The following is a 19,504-nucleotide window of genomic DNA, read 5'->3' as shown; positions in this document are numbered from 1 at the left end:
CAAATCACCAGCATCTGTACCTCATGCTGCAACACCCTCTGCATGATGCACATGATCCACAGATAGATCCACTCCAAGGAAAGACAGACCATCCCCCAGGTCCACGACACCAGCCGTGTCAACTACTGCCCCGCCCTCTACGGAGCAAGTACATCCAAACTCACGGGAAACTTGTCCACATCCAGGGTGCATCTGCCCACCTCAGCTTCAACATCCCGCACCCCATCCACATCACCGTCCACCTGAGATAGCTGCAATGAATCACTGTCTGCTGCAGGATGACCCTCAGACTTCTCAACCACACTCAGGAGGCAGTCCACAACCCCAGACCCCAAACAAACCTTGGACGTCTGTCATCCGAGACCCTGTTGGGCCAACTCGGTGCATCCAACCTTGCCCTGGCCACCATTCTTCACATCCACCGTACTCCAGCATGCAGGACATAGTTCTCACACCTGGCCAAACATACATGGCACTCCCTCCCCAGGAACACCCACATGAGCCATGACCTCTACGCCTTAATGATACTCTTCAAAATTGGTCTGTCCGCACAGTATTGCAAGCACCCCCTCAGCAGCTTGAGGCCATCACGGGTGAGTATTGTGCGCCATGTCTGTATTGGGTGATACATTGTGACCCATGTGTGTCCTGTACCAGACTCAGATCCCAGGGTATGGATGGCTGGAGTTAGTTCAACACTCAGGCATAGTTTGACATTTCCCCCCACGTAGGTTGTGTACTCATGCAAAATGACTGCAACATCTAATTAAAGAAATTTACTTTTATTCTAGGTGGGGGGCGTGTTTAGTGTGGAAAAATAGTTGCTATACAGTGTGCATAGAATCCAAAGTTCACAGGGGGAGATGGGATCCTTGTCATTTGAAGTCATCAGAGTCCAGCCCACAGTGTTTGGCATCATTGGTCAGACTGTGACCAGCAAGTCCATGTGGGAGAGAATGTCATTGAATGAGGTGCTGCTGTTGCGCATGAGGGCCAGGTGCCAGGCCAGGTGACCTGGGAGATGTGGATGGTCCGCTGCCTCTCATGGTCTTTTCCGTGGACGACCCACCTTCCTCGGGGGACCCTCAGATGCAGGCCTTGACGATGCTTGGGACGCTCCGTCGGACGAATCCTCCTCCTCCTCCCTCCCTGTGGCTGGTGGTGGTCTTTGCCTGGTGGCACAGGGAGGGTTGCCCATGTTGTCGGCGATCCGACGGAGTGAACGGCTTATGTCCATTTGCACCGCCAGGAGCTCAGCCAGTCTTGCCTCCATTCATCCTTGGTGTTGTTGTTGACTGGCGTGCTGCTCGGCCTGCTGGTTCTTAATCTCTGTGAGGGTCTCCACTACCTGGCTGATGGCCCTGGTGTCACGCCAGGATGTGTCCAGGATGTGGCGTATGTGTGACATACCGGTCCCTTCAGCTGGCTGGTCAGGTTCTCACCTCTGCCTGCCTCCACTCCCACCACCCCTGCCCACACGAGCCTGGCCTGCTGTTGTGTGCACATCAGGTCTACGGGACCCCTGAGGGATGGCATTCGCGGGGTTGTCTGCCTCCACCTGGGTGCCCGGAGAACCTTGTCCCTCCAGGTCAGACTGGCTCAGTTGTTCAGTGCGGGCATGGCTCCTGGGTGTCTCCTGGGATGTGGCAGGAATGGGGGTGGTGGTTGGCACAGATGTACCTGAAGCAGGTGCTGCAGGGGCTTGGGCACCAGAGGGTCCAGGTGGGTTGGGGTCATCCACGGAGTGTTGAGAGTTGTCGCTGCCGGTGGGATCAGCTTCCTGCCGAGCCTGGGACTGTGATTCTTCCCCCTCATTGTTGGGGGGAGATCCATGACGTTGCCCTGTGTGTGAGAGAGAGACAATGTTAATGCTGTTTCATGCGACATCCATGTTTCATACTGTACTGCTCGATTTTCCCGGCCTTAAAGGGTGACTAGTGTGACTTCAGTCTCTTACCATCCAAGTCTAAGGGTTAGAGTAGTGAATGGAGCCTATTTACTAGGCACTTCGACATGATCCTGTGTTCTTCCCCATAGATCAGGGCTTGCACACATATCCTAGGGGATAGATTCGTTAGTATTAGGGATAACCTGTCCTGTAGTGAGGGTATTTCATGGAGCCGTGCTGAATTCAGGCCTGGTAGGCCTCAAACGGGAGAGACTCCATCTTTCTTTCTGCTCCGGCAGCTTGGGATTCTTCTAGGTCAAGAGTTATGTTTTAGTTATGAGGTGTTATTCGCTTGGAGAGAACCGGTTCAGGCCGGCCCTTATCGAAGGATTGTATTTTTCTTCATGCCGAAGACACTACATCAGGCCGGCCGGCTGGGAACGTGTCCTTGGTACGGGGAGGTACAAGAATTTGGTGGGCGGCAGGTTACGGGCCGGAATTTTCCATGAGGAAATGCACCTCTATATTAGTGAAAGTCTGAGGCAGTTACATGTTCAGTCCGTAGGCGGCATCTAGCCGTTAGCAGTAGAGCTACTACTTATTCCAGGGAAGACAGACGCCATCTTGAAGGCGGAGAAAAAACCGAGAGACAGATACTCTTCTAAGCAGAATAGCCAGAGAGGAGAGAGTAGCCGATGAGGAAGAGGTCCCAGTGACTCGGAGAAGGGAGAAGGGAACAGATCCGTGACTGCGGAGGTGTGACTTCCAGGCGAGCCGAGGCACAGACGAGAAGGGAACCTAGATGACCATTGAGTGCAGGCTACACACGACTAAGGTGATGTCGACCCCTTTCTTATTAGAGTGTACAACCTAATCTTTCACTTTTCTTTGCAGGTTATGTGTTACATAGTAATGTTATGTGATTGCGTATGTAATGAGTAATAAAGTACCCAGTTTGTGGTGAATCAACATGTGCTGCGTGTTCTTGTATAAGAGGGTAGCCTATTCTTCTAGTCAGCTGTGACTTGACATGAACAGATGTTAACCCTGATCAGGTAAGTGGTAACTGAATAAGGGAGAGAGGAGCCACTCGAACCAGAGAACAGGTTGTGCTCAAACTGGCAGTTCTTGTGTGATCTGATGAATAGTAAAACTGATTCCCTTGTTGTATGTTATGGTAATCATAGGATGAAATTGTACTGAGGCTGCCGTCTGGGCAGGAAGTCCTGGGTCCGTCTGGGACCGCGAGGCTAAGGCTGCCGTCTGGGTAGGAAGTCCTGGGTCCGTCTGGGACCGCTAGGCTGAGGCTGCCGTCTGGGTAGGAAGTCCTGGGTCCGTCTGGGACCGCGAGGCTGAGGCTGCCATCTGGGTAGGAAGTCCTGGGTCCGTCTGGGACCGCGAGGCTGAGGCTGCCGTCTGGGTAGGAAGTCCTGGGTCCGTCTGGGGCCGCGAGGCTGAGGCTGCCGTCTGGGTAGGAAGTCCTGAGTCCGTCTGGGACCGCGAGGCTGAGGCTGCCGTCTGGGTAGGAAGTCCTGGGTCCGTCTGGGACCGCGAGGCTGAGGCTGCCGTCTGGGTAGGAAGTCCTGGGTCCGTCTGGGACCGCGAGGCTGAGGCTGCCGTCTGGGTAGGAAGTCCTGGGTCCGTCTGGGACCGCGAGGCTGAGGCTGCCGTCTGGGTAGGAAGTCCTGGGTCCGTCTGGGACCGCGAGGCTGAGGCTGCCGTCTGGGAAGAAAGTCCTGGGTCCGTCTGGGATCGCGAGGCCGCCACTTGTATTATAAGAGGTCTAGATATATATATATATATATATATAGTAGGAATTCCCTGTCCTTAGGTGGTATATATTTGTGGTTACTTGTTGTGAATAGGCCCTAGGGAGAGGGTAACGTTCTGGCTGGGTTAGAGAGGCTCTGATGAGCGGGTTCTATCTGATCCGAAAACCCAAGCAGAACACATACATATTCAAGTTGGCACAGTTCCTCCAGGTAGTTGGATGTGCCTAGCATTCCTCTCAATGTTCACTTGTGGATGGGTATGTTGCGTGGGACAGATTGATATGTTCTCATGAGTGTTTGGCATGTAGATTTTTGGCTGTGATGCTTCTTTGGCTATGGATTGATCTTGTTGTGTCACATGTCCATTGTGAGAGTGGGTAAATCCATTGCCTGCCCCGGGGGTGTGTGCTTGGGTAAAGGGTGTGTGTGACAGGGCCTGCTGTTAGGTGTAGTGTGATTTGGCATTGGGTCTCCCAGGTGATGTGTCTGTCCCCTCATGGAGCATGCTGGCATGACAGTGAGTGTGAGTTCCTGTCCTAGATATCTGAGCTTGTGGTATTGGTGTTTGAGTTTCCAGTGGTCACAGGAGGGCCTTGTGCTGCCTACAGCAGGGCCAAGTCTCAGCTACCTTGTCAGTACTTAGCCAGTCCCTGTGCATTGAGCATGGTGCATGGGTATGTACCCGGGCCATATTGGCTGAGGGCAATGATGTCTGCTTCTGAGTTGAACAATGTGTTTTTTGAGCCCCACCCTCCCAGCATCACGGACATCCAGTCTTGTGTTTGTGGTTCGTGTAGCCTGGGACATGGCATGGCCTTGCTTTGTGAATGGGGCATGGACATGTTAGTGGCATGAGCGTTGTTTTTGTGTGTGGTTGTGTCAGGTGAGGGCTTGGGGGTAGTTGCGTGCATTTGGTGTAGTTGGGGTGTGGATGGCATTACCCCCATGTTACGTAAGTTGTTTGTGTACTCACCAGGCTCTGCCACTCCTTGGACTCCGTGTACTCCCATCGGCAGAAGCAGGGCCATCACCTTCTCCTCCCAGGGATGGTAATGTACCGGTCTGCGGGGCAGCCCACCTCCAGTGATGTTGCTCTGGGCGTAGTCCTCGTTCATTTTGCGCTTGACTGCCCTCCACAGATCGTACCACCTGGCTTGGCATTCATTCCTGGTCCTTCTGATGGGCGCAACAGCATTCACCCTATTGACGATCCTCTGCCACAGGCGTGATTTTTCTGCTATGCTGGTCTGTCTGACCAATGTTCCAAAGAGCTGTGGCTCGACTCTGATGACTTCGTTGACAAGGATGTCCAGCTCCTCCCTTGTGAACTTTGGATTCTTGTCTGTGGGCATGGTGTGGATGGTTGTGGGTGTGTGGGTGTGAATGTGACGGTGTGGGTCTGAATGTGAAGAGGGGGTCTGTGTGAAGGAGGTTGTGTAAGTTAAGGTGTATGGGTGCAGTTTTTTGTGTGTGGTGTCTGTCAGCAGTGGGTCTGTTGCAAAGGCTCATGGTTTGTGTGTGTGGGCCGTTTTCATTGGTCCATTTGTGGGTGTGGCTGGGTTTGAAATTTTGGTGGGTGTGTTATAAGAGGTGGTTGTGAGTTTGGGCCTCTGTTTGCCTGTTTGGATGTGCCAGGTCAGTCATTTAGATGTTTTTTCTACTGTAGACGTGTTTTGTGGTGTTGTGCGAGTCGAATTGACCCTCCTTGTGCTGTTTTACAGTGTCCTGGTTCTGTACGAGTCGTTTTAGCGTATGTAAGGTGCGTACATACGCAATGTTGTTGTACAGTGCTCACATATGCAATGTTGTTGTACGGTTCGTACATACGCGATGCTGGGGTACGGTGCGTCCAAGTACGGGGCTGGGGTACGGTCTTGGGGTACAGTGCGTACAAGTACAGTGCGGAGGTATGGTGGTGGGGTACAGTGCGTCCAAGTACGGGGCTGGGGTATGGTGGTGGGGTACGGTGCGTACAAGTACGGGGCTGGGGTACGGTGGTGGGGTACGGTGCATACATGTACGGGGCTGGGGTACGGTGTTGGGGTACGGTGCATACATGTACAGGGCTGGGGTACAGTGCGTCCAAGTACGGGGCTGGGGTACGGTGTTGGGGGTACGGTTCTGGGGTACGGTGCGTCCAAGTACGGGCCTGGGGTACGGTGCTGGGGTACGGTGTGTCCAAGTACGGGGCTGGGATACAGTGGTGGGGTACGGTGCGTACATGTACGGGGCTGGGGTACGGTGTTGGGGTACTGTGCGTACATGTACAGGGCTGGGGTACGGTGCGTCCAAGTACGGGGCTGGGGTACGGTGTTGGGGTACGGTGTGTCCAAGTACGGGGCTGGGGTACGGCGCTGGGGAACGGTGCGTACAAGTACGGGGCTGGGGTACGGCACTGGGGTACGGTACGTACAAGTACGGGGCTGGGGTACGGTGGTGGGGTACGGTGCGTACATGTACGGGGCTGGCGTATGGTGTTGGGGTATGGTGCGTACATGTACAGGGCTGGGGTACGGTGCGTCCAAGTACGGGCCTGGGGTACGGTGCGTCCAAGTACGGGGCTGGGGTACGGTGCTGGGGTACGGGGCTAGGGTACGGTGCTGGGGTACGGTGCATCCAAGTATGGGGCTGGGGTACGGTGGTGGGGTATGGTGCATACAAGTACGGGGCTGGGGTACGGTGGTGGGGTACGGTGCGTACATGTACGGGCCTGGGGTACGGTGGTGGGGTACGGTGTGTACATGTACGGGGCTGGGGTACGGTGTTGGGGTATGGTGCATACATGTAGGGGGCTGGGGTACGGTGCGTCCAAGTACGGGCCTGGGGTACGGCGCTGGGGTACGGTGCGTCCAAGTACAGGGCTGGGGTACGGTGCTGGGGTACGGCGTTGGAGTATGGTGCATCAAAGTACGGGGCTGGGGTACGTGTGGGGTACGGTGCGTACAAGTACGGGGCTGGGGTACGGTGGTGGGGTGCGGTGCGTACATGTACGGGGCTGGGGTACGGTGCATACACGTACAGGGCTGAGCTACGGTGGTGGGGTACGGCGCGTACACGTACGGGGCTGGGGTATAGTGCGGACATGGGGGGTACGGTGCTGACATATGCGGGGGGAGGGGGGGGCTGTACGACTCGTATCCCGGGCGCAAGTTTACCCGGATATGAGTGGTACGGCGTTCGCTCCGTACGGGGCCTTTTCCATGCGCTTGTGTTTTCGGAAGGGCGGTACGGATCGTACTTGCGCGCTCGGACTTCAGTTTTACGATTTGTATGTAAAACTGTCCGGGTACGTCTTTGTAGACTATTCCCGAAGTGATTCGTATGTATTTTTCACGTACGAATCGTACTTCACCGGTTGTACGGGACTTGTTCGATTCGTACATAAAAAAATACGGATACAAGTCCTATGGTAATTTTTTTTAACGGATCGGAATCAGCACCCAGGTGTGTGGTCTTGGATTCCAACCAACAGCTGGTGAAGAGAGATCACATAACTCATTTGCTTAGGGCATGTGCAATGCAAGTGAGTTGCACTGGCAGAGGGGCTACAGTGGTCAAGTCTCTGATCTTAAGGAAGTAGATAAACCTAAACTTCCTCTCTCGACTGACGACTAAGTAACGACAATTAGTGCATTAATAGTGGTTAAAATCTGCTGGGCATGCCCATTGCTTGTGCACAAGAAGAAGGAAGGGTGTTGCTAAAACGAACCGATTTTCTTGCTCACTTTCCTCACATCCACAGCACATGATTAAGTAACTGTTTCAGAAATTAGACCTATTTGTGTTCAATCACAGAAAATGCTTTATTCCTCAAAGAAATCCTATTTTCCTGATCCCATTGGAATGATAGTAACAGTTTTTAATTGTTGTAGTTTTAATTACAGCAGTGATATTTCTAGCTTAACGGCCTCAATTTCCTACTATTTGGAAGAAAAACATATTTTGTTCAATTCCCTTTCTGAGCTTCCATATTACTCTGGTCTGAACCCTCAAAGTAACATTCACAAAGCAGCCCCATGGTCCTATTTTCAAGAGTAATCTAACCTTGCTCTGCATTCCATACCTCATATTTAAAGAATAAATATGATCCTAGCAAAATGCAGCAGTAGGAACAGGAGCGTAATGTGATGAAAGCAGGGTGCAAGCGAGCTGCAGGGAGGATCATTTGTCCTGGCTGGCCCAGCTCCAGCTGTAACTGGAGCAGGTACGGCTATTTTTAGAAAATAATATGTGAGGGATGGGGCTTGAAATGCAAGTAGTCAGACACCAAGAAAAAGACTGGAGTCGCAGAAATCCAATTAAACACAGAAATGTTTCTTGAACAGTTCCTCCTGCAATGTTAAAATGCACATTAGCAAGGCCATAAATTCTGTACTTTCAAAAGGATTGTTTAATGAAATCACAGTTTTATGATTTTTTTTGGTCTGAATAAGGGAAGTTAGAGGAGAGAGCTTAGGTGACCAAGGATAAGCATTTTTATACCATTATAAAAAAACATTAACCACATATAGGGAAACCGGAAGGCAGTAAAAGCACCAAGTAAGTAGTGGAATATGATAAAAATTAAAGAAACATAAGTTTACGATAGTACCTAAACCCGTTGTTTAATCTTAAATGGATATTTAATTTGACACTGACTCATTTTCACTCAATTTAGTGTGCCTCCTCCATGAACCATGGCATTACTATATGCAATCGGATTTACCTTTCTGTTGCTACTTCTAAGTACTCACTTAAGAGCCTAAATAAGGCAAATTAAAGCCACACAAAATAATTATCTTTATCCAGCCAGTCATTTTGATGTTAGCTTGACTTAGGATAAATGTTTCTATTTTTTTATGTTTACGACTGTGAACGTGAGGTCAAGTTGATAGTCCCTTCCCCTAGTGGGAGGGAGTCTGCCACCGGAAGTAGTTTCCATGTGTTCGGGATGGGAACAAGAGCTTTAGCAGATGGCCTTAATTTGACTCAACAGGCTGCCTACTTAGATTATATACGACGAGTCATGGCAAGTGACGTCATCTGCTAATGTGCCTGAATGATATGACGGGAGATCACAGGGTCTCTCCCTGCTCCCCGAATGGGGTAGTTCAACGCGAACGGGGTACAAACAAGTTGACAGAAGACGATACTGCAGGAGTAAGTAACGGAGGAGCAAGTGAGAGTAGCCTTTTGGGAAGGTTTTTGACACTGTTGGGTTTGATTTCTTAAATAATGGAAGGTTCTACTTATTTACTTTTCTCAAGTTTTCTTTATTTTAGAGTCACTTGGGGGCACATGCATCAATGTAGGCTTTTGTGATTCCTTAATTATGATTATTAAGGAATCGCAATTAAGGAATTGCAAAAGCCTATGCATGTAGGAATCGCTATAACATTAGCGATTCCAAAACATTCCTTAATTGCGACTCGCAAATTGCGAGTTGCAATTAAGGAATGCCTTCCCATTCATTCCTACGGGCCTACAGGCCCATAGGAAAGAATGAGAAATTGCATCAGCAAATTGCGAGTATCCAATAGGTACTCGCAAATTGCGCTTGCAATTTCAAGGGTGCAAGGGTGTCAAAAGGACACCCTGTTGCACGCCTGAAATTGATCTGTGCACACATGTTGCGCACACACATGCCCCAATGGCGTGTGTGTGTAACCTACAACTTTGAAAAAAAGTTTTTGCAAATTACCATCAAGTTCATATTGATGGTAATTTGCGACACCTATTAGCGAAATCGATATTTACGATTTCACCATGCATTGCATTTAAGGAATCGCAATTTGCGATTCCTTAAATGCAATCGCAATGTAAGAAATCGCAATAAATTGCGATTTCTTAAATTGCGTGAGCCTTACAGTTTGATGCATCGCAGAAGCCCTTTTTTGTGGGCAAAACCGGCCGATTTTTGCGAATCGCACTGTTTGCGCTCGCAAAAAAGGTTGATGCATGTGCCTGTTGGTCTTTTCTTCTGGTATATCGATACACAAGTAAGTTCTTAAGTAAATTCTGAACTGCACCGCTGTATTTGTACTGCTGGAGTTTTGGGTATGTCTTAGGTACTGGTGTTGATCATCTTCGCTGTTTCCTTTGCTGGTTTGTGCTACTTTGGACCAGACATCCCGGCGAAAAAAGGTGTGCACGGGAAAATGCTTTTTCCAAGTATAGGCTTCTTTCTTTAGCCTCGCTCTTACCTTTGCTTTCTTACACTAGACAAAAGAGCGCTCCTTCTCTTTCATGGGTGGGTTTTCTGGCCTTGAATCTTGTTTTGTCACCGCCTTTTAGTTTATTTATGTGCTACCTATTTGGGAGGGTTTATATATCCAGGCCTATACTTATCTTAGGCAACCCTCACCCTCCTACAACCTATAAAAAGTTCAAAGCAATCTAACTTTACAGATTCATGAGAAGTGACACAACAACAAAAAATAAAACTTAAAGAATTCAAGTACATAAGAAAAAAAAACCTTGGGACATATAACTATTTGAGTTTGAGGGAAACATTTCTACTGTGCAGGTTTTTGGTGTTTTTAGAACCTTCTCACTACATTTTCCCAGCGTTCGGGTTTTCCACCTTCTACCCTAGGTTTCCACTGAAGGAAGCATTCACCCTCCTGGCTGATCCATGCTGCTTTGGAAGCGGGCAGGAGCTTGGCGCTTCTCTGGTCCTGGTAGCGGATGGGGAGCCTGCTCTTACACCAGGGCCTCCCTTCTGTTGGCTCGTCTCCTTGTCTGGGACGAAATGCTTCTGTAAGTGTTTGGATTGGGTCTAAATGTTGTCCTTCTGTGACACTCCCCTTCCAGCTGAGAGCTGTGTTGGGGTCTCCTTCTTCCTGGTCTTGGCATTGTAGACTTCCCGAAGCTTTGAAGATTATTTGAGAAATTACATTTAAGTGGATCCTGTCAGAAGCATATTACATAAGTAGCCGTGCATCCTAAACCCAATATAAAGGTTATTTCTGATTGAAGAAAGTTTGTGTCCCATCTCCTGGACCAAACACAGCATTGAATCTGTTAAGAGGGATACGGTATAGGATTAGCAGGCTTTGCCAATTTACCGGGTTACAAAAATAACTTGTTTCATTACATAGCCTTGCTGCTGTTTTGCTGCACTATCATTAGTAGATGCTATCATTGTCCAGTTTAGTCGGACTCGAGTTTTTCATCTCAGCAGCATGAAATTCCACATGCCTTCCTTTAAGTTAAATACACTCGAGATGTTATTGGGATTTAATTTGCAACCACAGTTTTAATAGATACATCTTGAGGTACAGAGTCCGGTTAGGTACTACTCCCATCTGCAATGTGCATTATACACAGCTCAGATGATTTGCTTACTGACGGCCAGATGCAGTTGTCTTAAATGAAAAAAGTAGTCAGGTTCAATAATGCAGGAACAAAATTGCTGTCTGAGCCTCCCTAAATGTTCATAAGTAAAATACATAAGCACCACACTTACATCTACTTAATTCCTGCCCACTTGCAGGCTCACTGGCATCAGTAGTTCCACATACACAGGAATACAGGGTGCACAGACATAATATCGAGTTTTTATTTTCGAAGTGCAAAAATATCGAGTTGGAAATAACAAAGGGACAGAATATCGACATCAAGAATATCGGTGACCAGGATATTGACATGAATGTAAGAAATATCGTTTTTGTTAATATCAAAGTCAGTAATATCGTTTGTAAAAATATCGTTGTTAATAATATCGATGTTTATATTAGTGTTGTGTATTTTAGTATGTATTTTAAATGTATGTGTTCTATATTTTTGGTTAAGTATTGTATTTTATTTGAATATATGTATTACATTTTTAGAAGTAATTAATTTCTTTTAAAGAAAATTTTGTGTTTTAGTTCCGTAACGGGTTGTGGGTTTATAGGGGAATAGGGTGGAAAGTAATTTAATTATAGTAAATTTAATAATAATTTTTAGAAATTATTCATTATTTGAAATTGAATTTTGGGTTTTAATTCCGTAGCGGGTTGTGGGTTTTTAGGGGGATAGGGTGGGAAGTAATTTAATTATATTTAATTAATTCAAATGTTAAATAATTCACATTTATATATTTCATATTTTAAATTGTTAATTGAGGTAATTAATTTATTATCAATTAGTTATTAATTGGTTGTTAATTATTCTTAATTATTTTGTAAATATCTTAATTGTGTTATTTTTTTAGGAGCGGGCTGTGGGTTTATAGGGGAATAGGGTGGGAAGTAATTTAAATATAATTGATTAATTAATAATTTTTATTAATTAATAATTAAGTATTTATTATTTTATATTGTTACATGTGGTAAATAATGTATTATTAATTAGTTCTTAATTGTTAGTTAATTATTAATAATTAATTGGTAGAGATGTAAATTATGTTATTTTTTAGGAGCGTGTTGTGGGTTTATAGGGGAGTAGGGTGGGAAGTAATTCAATAATAATTAATTCATTTATATTTTTTATTATTTAATATTTATGTTTTAAAACATTTCTATTGTAAATTGTGGTAATTAATATATTGTTAATTATTTATTGATTGGTTATTAATAGTGATTCATCGATTATTAATTATGTTATTTGTGTGATTTTTTAAGAGCGGGTTGTGTGTTGATAGGGGAGTAGACTGGGAAGTAATTTAATTTCTATATTTAAAAATATATATATATTATAAAATGTATTTTAAATTAATGGATACTGTTAATTGTGTGAATTAAATTATTATTCATTGTTTTTAAATTGTTTGTTAATTTTAAATCATTAATTATTTATTAATTAATTATGTTATTAATGTTATGTTTTACAACATTGGTGGTGTTATTTATAGGGGACTATGGTGAAAGGTACTGGAGTGGGAATAGTAAATTATTTCTCTCCGCTATCCAACATTCTCCCTACTGTTGAACTCTCTGGAGTGGGAATTGTAATTTTTACCTCTACGCTATCCAACACTTTCCCTACTGTTGCACTTTCTGGAGTGGGAATAGTAATTTTGATCACTCCACTAGCCAACACTTTCCCTACTGTTGCACATACTGGAGTGGGAACAGTAATTTTTACCCCTATGCTATCCAACACTTTCCCTACTGTTGCACTCCCTGGAGTGGGAGTAGTAATTTTTACCCCTATGCTATCCAAAACATTCCCTACTGTTGCACTCTCTGTTGCACTCTCTGGAGTGGGAATAGTAATTTTTACCTCTACGCTATCCAACACTTTCCCTACTGTTTCACTCACTGGAGTTGGAATACTAATTTTTACCCCTATGCTATCCAGCACTTTCCCTACTGTTGCACTCTCTGGAGTGGGAATAGTAATTTTTACCCCTCCGCTATCCACACTTTCCCTACTGTTGCTGTCACTGGAGTGGGAATAGTAATTTTTACTCCTACGCTATTCAACACTTTCCCTACTGTTGCACTCACTGGAGTGGAATTAGTAACTTTTACCCCTCCGCTATCCAATATTTTCTCTACTGTTTCAGTTAATGTAGTGTAAAAATGTATTTAAAAAAAATATTAAAACATTGAATATTTTAATTTATTATATATATATTTTATTTTTATTTTTATGTTATTGGTGTATGTGTATATATATGTATTTATAATTTTTAATATGTTTCTAACAATTTATAATTTAATAAAATATGTATTTACTAATATTATTAAGTAAATACATATATTTTATATATATGTATGTTTAAGTTTTTTTTACATTATAAGTAATACTTACATTTCAAAATTTTCTAATAATTCTAACAATTTTTTTTAATTATATGTATTATTTCCTTAATTTTACATTAACGCTGCCACGGAATGGCACGCTGTCTTCTCAGTCAGGGGTCCGTTGTGGGTCCCCAGGGTGTTGGGGGTGCACCTATGGTACCCCCCTGCATTTGCATGCACAAGGTGGCAAGCACCACACTGTGCCTGCCACGTTGTGCATGCAAATGCGCGACATGCATATATTGCATTGTGGCGGGTGCTGCTACCAGCACTGCCCGCCACAATGCAATGTATGCGGGATGCCACTGCCACGTGGGGGTGGCATTCTAATTGCCGGTGCAGGATGCTGCACCACTGGCGGCCGGTCCCAGCACCGCTAGGGTCCGCCCGCCATCCTAATAGGCCCCTAAGTCTGAGGTAGAAAGTTTGATGAGATGAAGGTGCAACAAGTATCTGCCCAATGAGAGACCTTTAGTGGCCGTGAAATTTGAATTTCCCCTCTCTGAACTTTTCCTGCCAAAACCAATAGCTTCAATGGGAGCTCATCCAATGGCTATGCAACTTCAGATGACTTTACCAGATACAGCCTGCAGTCTTGCATTACTTTCTATTCAGAGTCTAAGTCATACGATAAACAGGACAATCTGCTTGGGGTATCCAAGCTGTGCTTCATCAAGGCTGGCCTGAAATCATGTCTCAGTCTGCTCATCCATGAACAGTGACTTCTGATTGGTGCTTTATATTTTTTAGTGTTTTTAACAATTAACCTTTAACAAAATCATTTCTCCTGTTCCCCTTATTGGATTATTTTGTTTGTCTTGGCGTCAAAATATTCTCTATTTTTAGAAATTGGCTTTGGGGGTTTTATTGTGTTGTATTTTGACATTATAATTGTTTTGGTACTGCTAAGTACATGCTTTTCTTCAAGTTAAGCATGTCGATTCTGTGCCAAAGTTGAGGAGAGCTGAGCCTAGGTTTACCCTTTCAACGTAGGTATTCACCCCAAAACGATTTTTGGCTTATCACTTAGGAAGGACTAGCATTCTCCCTCAAAAACCATTTTCGTACGTCTACCTGCTAGAGGAGTAATGCATAATGATGAAGTGCTCCACACATAATATGGTGAGGAACATCTAAAATTTTCCTTGGGTTGGCTGATCGTAAGATATCCAAAGATTGTGATACAAGCAGGAGTTTCAGTGGGTCTATGGACACCACCAGCAATGCAGGGATCTTTCTTATGATTCTGGTACGAAAAAAACTTCCAACCCCCAAAAAATTATTTGTAGCTGGGAGTTGTTTGTACAATGTGGCAATATGCTAATTGATGCTCATCTTGAAAGTCAGCTGCTAAGATCATATTAAGACGTTTATTACACGTGGCCTCTGGATTCTGTTAAGCCTGGTAACAATAGTTATCAGCCCCATTAGAATAATGACATCCACAGAATACCCCAGATCTTTTTACTTTCACATATAGAGATTTCAGCTACTGAAAGCAATGGAATATGTGTGTGAAATCCCAGTGGAAAATGAGTTGTTACTATGCAATTGGAGCCAGTTCTGCATGTTACTCTTGGTATGCCACTAAACAATAGCACTTTATGGATTCCTGCAGTCAAAAGCATTAACTTGAACTTTCTGCAATAGCCTTGCCAATGAACACACTTTCCCTATGAAAATCTGATAGCAATAGCATGTCAATAAATTTGTGACAACGAGGTCAGGCCCTGCAAACTTAATTGAACCAAATATGGAATTAATATTTAAGTTCACAATTTGCATTACAATTTCTTTTATGTTCTATTGATATGCTGGGCATGAGTTCTTCATCTGCAGAATGAACCTTGGCATTGTAAACTGTGTTTACTCGTGGGGAAGAGACAATACAAGTGAAAGCCCAATATTGTTTCAAGAGTAGTAAAGAGTATGAAAAATACATATTAAATGAAGATTTCTTTTTGAGCAAGTGTCCCTAACTCTATTATTTTATATAGTACTGAGGTCTGCTTACTTTCCTTGCTGGTCAATTGCAAAATATGATTGAGGTGCACTTGGATCTCCCCATCTTCTCTGGCAGTATAGCCCTAGTTCTCAAGAACTGGTCTCAACACAGATTGTGAGATTGTTGTGAACAGCTGTGTTTCTTCATACCAAAAAAGTGAACGCCACTTTTTGGGAAATAGAAAGAAAGTAATCCCACTTTTATCAATAGTTTAAAATACACTTTGGGAAAGGAACTCCCTAAAAACATACATTCTCTGGAATGAAGCTTTGCATAACTTGCCTGTAATTGGGCAGTAAGGCAATTACACAAAATTGCAAAAAGCATACACAATTAAACACCATAGAAAAGGTGGACCACACAAGTCTATTTGCAAACCAATGCCTTTCTCTGCATCAAAGGTGTAAATTCAGAGGTTTTCCATCAATCACAAGACAGTATGTATATAGCATTAATTAGAAAAACAGTGAACAGTCAGATTTCTAATGTGGGCAATGAATAATTTCAATTTTCACACAAACAAGATTGTGAAATGCAGACCTGCGTTCAGAGGAAACTTGGGCTCATCACCCCCAGTGGTGCCAGTACAATTTTCGGACTTGGGTGCTTCTATCAGTGTCACATCACACAAGTCAGAGTGACTATGAAAAAACCAAGCATTACACAAAGAACGAGTGTTGCAAATGATCCACACCCATTCAGCAGGAGAGTGGTAGGAGTGTGGCATGTAACCCATGGTGCATTTTGAAACACACTGTCACAAACATTTTACTAAAGCATGTCTACTAGTGCACTGTTAACAGGCACTACTTTTTACATTGAAATGACCACTAAATATGGAGAGACGTAATGGACTGACAGTTGACCTCTGTATTTGCACACACAACAAACATGATAAGATGAAGTCAAACTCTAAAGGCATCTTCATTGCTCATTCCCCTTTCTGAACTCCAGCATGGTTATTTCTGGGGTGCTACAGCACCCCTGCACCACTACTTTTAGCGCCTAGGATCATAACCCTTCAATTTCATATCATCTTCCAAGATTCAGGCTGTCATTTTCTCCTTCTCAATGATGAGTCCCGAGCAAGAACTCAAAACCATAAGAAATATCAATGCCTCAAGCCTCACGACTAAACCCTCCTGCATCCAGTCTGAAATAGTCCATTAATACGATAGCAATTGCCATCTTTAAGATTATATGAAACAATAGAGAAGACATTAGCCAATAAAATCTGAAAAGAAAGTACAACAAGCTTCAAAACATGAGTAAAAGAAAAAGGAAAAGAAAGAAAGAGGTAACATAAAGGAAATCATAAAGTGATATCAATTGGGAAGAAAGCCAAAACAAAGAAAAAAATACTTGAAATAAAGATTAAAACAACATACACAGATAACATAAAAAGTGCATGAAAAGAAATCAAGATAAATAAGAACAAGTGAAAGTAAAAAAAATAATGAAAAATTAGAATACATCCGAAATAGTTTGTTTGAGCCAAGAGCTTATTTAAGGTAACTGATGACTGCATACATATTAGAGAAAGTGAAATCATCACGTTTGACCTCAGGTACATGCTGAATGACATAAAATGTTAACTTGGGGTCCCTCCTGAGTTAGGAAATAATGTGGTAAAGCCCACCCATAGCTCTAGAATTTGCTTATGTGTTCCAATATCTCCTATGGTCCAAGGTCTTTTAATGGGAAATATCAACAGCTAGAAAAAATAACAGATATCCTCATTTGATTTTCAGCATAAGTGTTAACTCAAACATCCAGACTTTCACCTGTCAAATAGATAGGTTTTTTATATAACTCGAAAGGATTGCTTTGTATAGATAATGTGCTGCCCTATATAATGATGCTAGAAAAACACAACAAAAACAAAAATAATGCATTTTTCAATACATGTTCAAGTGTAATGTTAATTAGTAATGCATACCTAAACATCTAACATTCTGCCATAGCATGAAAACATATGAACTCGTCTTTCTAAATAGCACACACAAGATTAAGGGGCCCATTAGTATGTCGGGCGGATTGCCACTGCCCGCATGGTGGTGGCGATCCGCCCTACATTTCCTCCCACCCTCATGTAAATTCCCCCTGCCATATTACTATGGCGGGGGGGACCCCGGCGGACGGAAAGACCGTCCGCCGGTTTTCTGCCTGGTTGATGAGTCGACCGGGCGGAAAAGCTGTTAATATGGTGGCAGTGTCTGGTAGACACCGCTATCCATATTAAAATACATGTGGGGTTATGCCGTTCCACACATGCGGACTTCTACATTGGGGGCCCGTAGCAGGCCCCCAGGGATTCTGGGGGGTGAGGGGTGCACATGGGGGGTACCTATAGTACTCCCCTGCATTTCAATGTACAATGTGGCAGGCACCGCGCGGTACCTGTCACGTTGAGCATTGAAATGCACAACCTGTATTTTTGGCATTGCGGCGGGCGGTGCTTTCAGCACCGCCTGCTGCAATGTTAGGAATGCAGGATGCGTCTGCCAGTGTGGCGGGCGCATCCTAATGGTATGTGTGGGACCGCCGCATGCATTGCGGACGGTCCCATTTCCCGGGGATATGGCGTGCGGACTTTGTCCCCCCGCCATGCTAATTACCCCCTAAATGTTTATTTAATTTTCACCAAAAGGAAACTAGGGGTGGCGCAATTGGTGGAATTTGACTCTGCTGTGGGCATTTGGCGTTATTTTCCTAGTGCAAAGTGCGCCCTCATGTCGAAAAACGAATGTGAGGATACATTTTGCACTTAGAAAATAGCACAGCCAAACACCATCTGCGTCTTTAAATACTATATGCAGGGATTACTGCAGATTAAGCGTTCTGCTGCCGAGTGGTATGTAGCGGTTTCTAAACTTTAGAAACCACTGCATATTACTCTGTAGTGCATACCCCTCGACACGATTACATACTCTGCAGTAAGTACTGCAGAGTATGTAAGGGCGCTGAGAGGTATGCACTGCAGTGATTTTTAAACAGGACGGAAAAAGGGAGCAGTCCCTCTATGTATAAACACTAATTACTTCAGAGTATGTAAGGGCGCCTTTGATCTACAATGATTTTTAAACATAGATATACTGCTCCCTCTTCCAGCCCTCTTAGAAACAAAAAAATTACTGCAAATTAATTCTGCCGGCCGAGCGGCAGAATTCAAAAGTAAATCCACGTTAGAAGAGTAACGCGGAATTACCAAACTCCTCTGATCCTGCAAGCGAAATTAATTATTCTGCTCAGGTCTAAAAAAATCAGTGAGCAAGTCTAACCACATATTCTCCTTCATTTTCAGTTATTTGGTTATACACTAGTTCTTTGAAATACAAAAACATGCTCTCTTTTTAAACCTGCCATTGCCCTTCTTTTCTTTCTCTCCTTAAACTCACTTATGCTGTTATTCTCAAAATAAACCATAATATTTGCATGAACTCCATTGACTTTGGAAACCAGATATTTTCTAGTGATTGTTTTTGCATTTGTGATGTCAGTCTCAAGTAATACGAGTCCATGCTGTGTCAAATGATACAACTTGCAGCCGCGGTCCGTGGAGGGAGTTCCGTGGGGCGGTAAGGCGGGGCGGGGGAGGGTGGGGGGTTCTAAAAACCGGAATATGGATAATTGCAGGTAAGTAAACAATTAAATAAATAAAACGAATTTCGTAGCGCACTTAGCATCGCATTTTGCGATGCAGAGCACGCTACGAAATTCGTTTTGTTTATTAATTTGTTTACTTACCTGCAATTATCCATATTTCGGTTTTTAGAACCCCCCACCCTGCCCCTCCCCCGCCCCGCCTTACCGCCCCACGGAACTCCCTCCACGGGCCGCGGCTGACAACTTGGATACAAGGCCGAACTGGGAACCCAAAGCAGCCCTGGCAAATATTCTTTACCAGCCCCGTACAGTGCATAGTAAGTGCAGCGAGTGAGCCTGACCACTATGAAGAGGGTTTGGGGGCGTTCTACCCCAAGAAAACTGGGGCAAACATGGCGCATTCTACAACACGTTTCACTATTTATTTTTATGTATTAGCTTTTAAAGCATAGTAAACGCTAGAGTGCACCAGGATTCAACAATCTTTGTTGGGGCTTTTCAATGATTCCCTCACTACCAC

This window comes from Triturus cristatus, chromosome 10 (assembly GCF_964204655.1).
Source record: "Triturus cristatus chromosome 10, aTriCri1.1, whole genome shotgun sequence".
NCBI classification, from domain to species: Eukaryota; Metazoa; Chordata; class Amphibia; order Caudata; family Salamandridae; genus Triturus; species Triturus cristatus.
Note: the sequence above shows the minus strand (reverse complement) of the source record.